This window comes from Electrona antarctica (assembly GCF_951216825.1).
Source record: "Electrona antarctica genome assembly, chromosome: 9".
Lineage (NCBI taxonomy): Eukaryota > Metazoa > Chordata > Actinopteri > Myctophiformes > Myctophidae > Electrona > Electrona antarctica.
The window spans coordinates 40,312,314-40,318,732 of NC_136790.1; positions in this window are offsets into that span (position 1 = coordinate 40,312,314).

Sequence of the window (6,419 nt, forward strand, 5' to 3'; positions counted from 1 at the left end):
AGTGCTCTGTGCTCAAAGTGCAATTAAAAAGCAAATGTTTCGGTCCTAGGACCTTCGTCAGTGCTATATGTATGCTGTATGCATATTTTTCTAAGTCTCAGTTTAAGGAGTTTTACTTCTATTTTCTATACGGTGAGCGAGTCTTTTCCTGTCAAAGTTTCCCATATGTTTGAGACCACCGCTACCGTAGTCAAGTTTGGAAAGAAAAAAAGGACGAAGAAAGGCGCAACAGTTTTCTCAGTGCAAGAAATATATTTAAAAAGTCATGTGAAGCAATGCAATGCTTTTAAACTGGTTTAAAACTATGTTTCAATTAACTGAATTCATATGAACGTTCCATAGTATTAAGCCAGATTTATAAGAATAATTACACTACTATTAATACTGCATCTATTACCACCACTGCTCCTCATAATGCCAACACTGTTGTTTCTACTAGCTCAATGCAACACGAGGAAGCAGACAACATGGATTCCTATTTGACTCGGCAGGAAGAGGAACTCACCTGTCCTGTGTGCCGTGACATCTTCAACCATCCTGTTATCCTGTCTTGTAGCCACAGCTTCTGCAAATCCTGTATGCAGCAATGGTGGACAGGAAAACCATCACACAACAAGGAATGCCCTGTTTGCAAAACAAACTCCTCTCTAGATCAACCTCCCATCAACTTGGCGTTGAATAACCTGTGTGAGAACTTCTTAGAGGAGAGAAGTCACAGATGTATTTCTGAGGTTCTCTGCCCTCTACATGATGAGAAACTCAGGCTGTTCTGTCTGGATGATGAACATTTGGCATGCCTAGTGTGCCAAGTCTCTGAAAAACATGCAGGACACAAGTTCAGACCCATTTATGAATCTGCAAAACACCTCAAAGGGGACCTCCAGAAACCACTGGAGACTTTACAGGAGAAACTAGATGACTTTAAAGAGATTCACGCAGGATATCATCAAACAGCAGAATACATTAAGGTGCAGGCCCAACACACAGAGTTGCAGATTAAGAAACAGTTCAAGAATATTCGGGATTACCTACGCCGGGAAGAGAAGGCCAGAATCACTGTGCTGAGGGAGGAAGAGAAGCAGAAAAGTCAGATGTTGAAGGAGAAGATTGAAATGCTGCGCATAGAGATGGTGATTCTTTCCAACACCATCAGAGATGTCGAGGCAGATGACATCTCATTCCTGCAGAACTATAAATCCACAGTGGAAAGAGTCCAGCGCACACTGCCAGATCCACAGCCAGTTTCAGGAGTAGTGATTGACGTGGCCAAACACGTGGGCAACCTGACCTTCAGAACCTGGGTCAAGATGAAGGAGATCGTCTCCTACACTCCTGTGATCCTGGATCCCAACACATGTGTCTTTACGGGATTCATCCTGTCTGATGATCTGACCAGTGTGTTGTACAATGAAGATGTGCGCGAAGAGCTTTATAGCAACCGAGAGAGGTTGGACTACCTGCACATCGTCCTGGGTTCAGAGGGATTTAACTCAGGGACTCATAGCTGGGACATTGAAGTTGGATACAACAGCTTCTGGGAACTGGGGGCGTTAGAAGAGTCTTTCCAGATAAACGGAAACAATGGAGGCACGGGTTTGTTCTGGTGCTTAGAGTTTTGGAATGGTAGATACACCGCAACCTCCTATGCAACCTCCTCTGCGGGGTCGGGGATGACTGTTGTCTCAGTGAATCAGAATCCCTGTAGGATCAGAGTCCAGCTGGACTGGAACAGAGGAGAGCTGTCCTTCTCCGATCCTGACACTAACACACACCTACACACCTTCACACACACGTTCACTGAGAAACTATTTCCATGCATTTCTACTATTCACCATCTCCCTCTGAGGGTGTTGCCTGGGAATGTACATGTCACTCTGGAACACCACAGTTAGCAACTCTACACAACACATCACCACACCAGTTTCATTTTAATTACTATTACCTTTTTTATGATCGGCAAGTTTCTTTTTTTTTTAAATGTTTTTCTTTTTTAATGTGAGTATTTGATATTACTGCCCAACTGTTTTTCTCCACCGTTTTTATTCCAGTGTAGGCATTGTGGTTATAATTTCAGGGGGTGGTATCATGGACCACAGAGACTACCCTTTGGTAGGCATTCTGTAATGTTCATTGTTGTCTTGTAATAAACATTCAGATTGATTTAATGCTTGATTATAATATTTATTGACAATACACAGGACAGGTTTCTGAATATACTATGAGACACAGATCAAATAGGAAAAAAATGTGGTATTTTATCATGAACATTAGTGAGGACCAATTATATGAAGATAGGTTGAAAAGTGGTGAAGTGGTCCTTTAAGTTATGTTTGTTTAGAGCTTCCTACTGGCTTGTCTGGTGTACTGGTGCCCCCTATTGGTCAGGCCCCGTAATGACAGTATGCATAGTAACACAATTACACAAAAGGTGGCAGTAAATTGTTCAATTATTTCAATTACTGCTTCCCAAGTGTGCCATGCAACTCCAATTGCAATGCAAGTCTTGCAGCCATTATCCCCAATGTTAAGGTCCGGCTCTCAGAACATAACAAAGAAGGGAAACAAGCATGGGATAAATGCAAAAATGTAAAGTTTATTAAATAGTATCATTGATTTCAAAGTATCATTGTTTCCAACAAAAACTTGACAGGGAAACTAATCTGCCCAACAAACTGAGGACTGAGTCAAACAAACAATATGCCCTGTGTGGCCATGCTCGGGTGTGGCCCAGGTGGAAGAGAAAGAACCACAGGCAAGGTGGCTTTTTTATAGTGATTGGAGGCACTGGCCAGCTGCCTCCAATCCTTGATTGCCACCACTCTCCAACCAGGTCCCATCACACTGAAATACAGATTAGTATTAGTAAAGCAGAATGTGTCCCTTAGCACTGCAGTTATAGCACAGTGGTTCAAACTCTTTAGCTCAAGATCCTAAACAGAAATGTGATGTCTCCCCCCAAACAAGTGACAATTCATGAAATCCTAGAGAAAAATAAAATAAAATGCCTTTTTAATCTATGATTAAACAAAAAAAATGATAATGATAATATTAAAATGATAATAATAAATCTTGTGAACTTCTGACCCAGTGTTTGGGAAACACTGCAGATTCCCTGGTCAGAGTATATATATAGGGACAGGCATATTAGAAAACAAACAATTCTACTTTTCCCAAATATAATTTTGGACAGGTTGCAGGTTTAGAAGGGATGACACATCATGACACCTTTTAAAAAGGATGGAAAACTGTACTTACTGTCTGCAACAATTCCATTCACTTAAAACACACAAACGTAGTGTTGTTTTCGTCGACTAAAACTAAGACGAAAAATGTTCGTCGACTACCTTTTTTCACTGACGAAAACTAAATGGAAACTAAATGAAAACTAAGCTATGAGGACTAAAACTGAGACTAAATGTATTGACAATTTCGTCAACAGATAAAAACTAGACTAAAATGCTAGGAAGGGACTAGTGGACAAGAGATTCGGTATAAGTCATTTTACACTTGGTTGCATGCTGAAAATATTAGATCTACAAGCTCACAACGCGTCGCGTTGTGAGCTTGTAGATCTGCTATTTTCAGCAAGTGTAAAAACAGTCATTACGACGGAATCAAGGCCCGCCAAAATACATTTTAGTCGACTAAATCAACTGTAGATTTAGTCGACTAAAATCTTATGACATTTAGTCGACTAAAACTAGACTAACACTAAAACATTCCAGGTGACTAAAATGTGACTAAAACTAAATTAAAACTATTCAAAAGACTACGACTAAAACTAAAATCAAAATTTGCTGCCAAAAACAACACTGCACAAACGGTATGAAACACATTCTTATAGCTGTCATATCTAAAGCATTGTGAAAATGTATTTTGAGAAGTGCTATGTACGTATATAGCTATATTGTTATTAGTTTTATTATATCGAGAGCTTTGTCATTCAATAAAAGTTACTATATTGTCTAATTTCAGTAGGCTATATCATCAGTATTTCTGTGAACTGGTGCCTGGGACAGCTCTCCCGTAGTGAGGGGGCTCTTATCATCCTCACCGACTTCTTACTGACAGTTGAAAGCCTCCAGGCTATACAACATATCAATGTTTGTGTTATGCAATGTTTGTGTTTACACTATGACGTAAAATTGTCCATTCATTGTCAATGGGAATTTAATGTTTGTGTAGGACAAAGTTTGTGCACGCACTAAAAGCTGGACAAATATATATATATATATATATATATATATATATATATATATAATCATTTTTCTCTCCATGAGGTTTCTCTCCTGATTACAGTGTTAAAGGACCACTTCACCACTTTTCATGGTCCTAATGTTCATGATAAAATACCACCATTCTTCTACTTTTTTCTGGCTGTGGGCAGTTCAGAAACCCGTCCACCAGTGACATCATCGATGGGGAATCCAAGCTAATAGAAACTGCAGGCTTTCTATTCCTGAAAAGTTGCAATGCGACAATGGAAACCATCTTTCTCACGATAATAAAAATCTAAATCTAAAATAAAATACAAATCTTGTTTAAAAATAAATTTGCCTAAGGATGATGTCACTGCAGGTGGTCCTTTAATAAGCTATTAATCCTTCAACAGGATTTAGCTATTGATCCGCTTTTGATTGACAGATCTTCTCTATCAATTATTGACTACAAAAGAAGACACATTTTCTCCTTTCCCAACTCCTTTCCCAATGCTGGTGAGAAAAAAAAGACAATTATCCTTGACATTTGACATTAGACAGCGGACAGCTTGATAAGACAATAAATAAGCCCCTTTATGGAATTCTGGTCTGTTCTCTGACGACATCCTGTTATCAGGTTAACTAAGCCAGTGGTTCTCAAACCTTCTTTTTATTTTTTATGTCAATGACTCCCAAATTGTAATGTATTTTGCCGCAGACCCCAATCTGAAAAGATTTTGGCTTACACTTGCTATGCATCGTTGCATCCCATGTCTATATTGCATTGTAAGCAATGGCATATATAGGCCTACATAATGCATTATAATCTTCTTATAATACTGTATAATTTAAGAACTCATAAATACAAATGAAATGATTACTATATTTACCCAGGGTATCTGGGCTAAGCTCAAGAACTTGTTTCCAGCCAGGCCCTGCTCATAGAACACATTTCATCGTAGTGGTTCAATGCCTTGTTCAAGGGCACTTCAGCGGTGGTAATTTTAACATGTCGGACCGCTGATTCGAACTGGCGACCTTCCGGTATCAAGACCGCTCTGCAATCCGTTCGGCCACCGCTGCCACAAACACATTACAAATCCTCTTATAATGACTCATAAGGTCAAGTATCATATAATGCCGCTTAATTAGTGGTCACACACAGACTTTCTTTTAGCGATGATCATAGTGCATTATAATAACTCTTATAATGCAATACAGAACATTTATAAGTCACTCTAAGGGGTCATTGGGTGCTTTAAATAAAGTAAAATAAATAGCATTCTGTAATAAAAGGTTCCGCCTGCAGTTCACACTCTAGCCAAGTGTGCCGAGTGCTTCAACGCTGGAGAGCCTCCCTGGGGGCTAGCTTGGCGTGAGCATGTGACATCATGTGACATCATCAGGGATGGAGCACGTGACATCATGTGACATCATCAGATCCCTGATGTCATCAATATTAAGCCCAAAGCGCCAGCGCTCGCGCAGCAGTGTGCTGTCACCCATGCGGATGCGTGCATGCGACCACTCGCCCTGTGTGCGGGCGTGTGTGCGTGCGGGCGTGCATGCTTGCGTGCGTGTGTGTGTGTCAGTATCAGGGTGGGTATTGTTTCAGGGGGAATGTGGCCACTGTCTAATGTACCCATTCAATAGATGTTTTACCACCCATGGTTTTACCAGTTTTACGTGTGGGGTGGAACCGCCCCCTTCATCCTTTCCTTTCAAAAGAATACCTTTATTGGTTTCAATGGGTCATTTTAGCACGTGGTCTAACTTTATAAGGGAAGAGTTTCACTGCAACTTTAGACAGCCACCATTTGACTGAATGAATGAATAAATAAATATAGCTGTTTTTACCTGAAATCAATATGAGTGTTGTAGTAGTAGTAGTGGTGGTGGTAGTAATAACAGTAGTATAGTCAAAATAATAATAAACTTTCAAACGTGCTTGAAACGTGAAGTTGAATGCGAAAACCTGCAAAGTTGCTGTTTGTGTTACGCAATGTGTCTGCATTGAGCCGTCTGTCTTTCTGTTTTGTTTTTGTCATAAAATGTAAAAATCAATACAAATATTTTGGAGAAAAGAAAAGTTGCTGTTTGTCTAAAGTATAGTTATTAAAAGTCATCTTGAAGATTCATCCACAACCTTAAATTGCATGTGCAGTAAAAAGAAAAGTTGTTGTGGATAGGGAATTCACAACAATAGACCACTACAAGCAT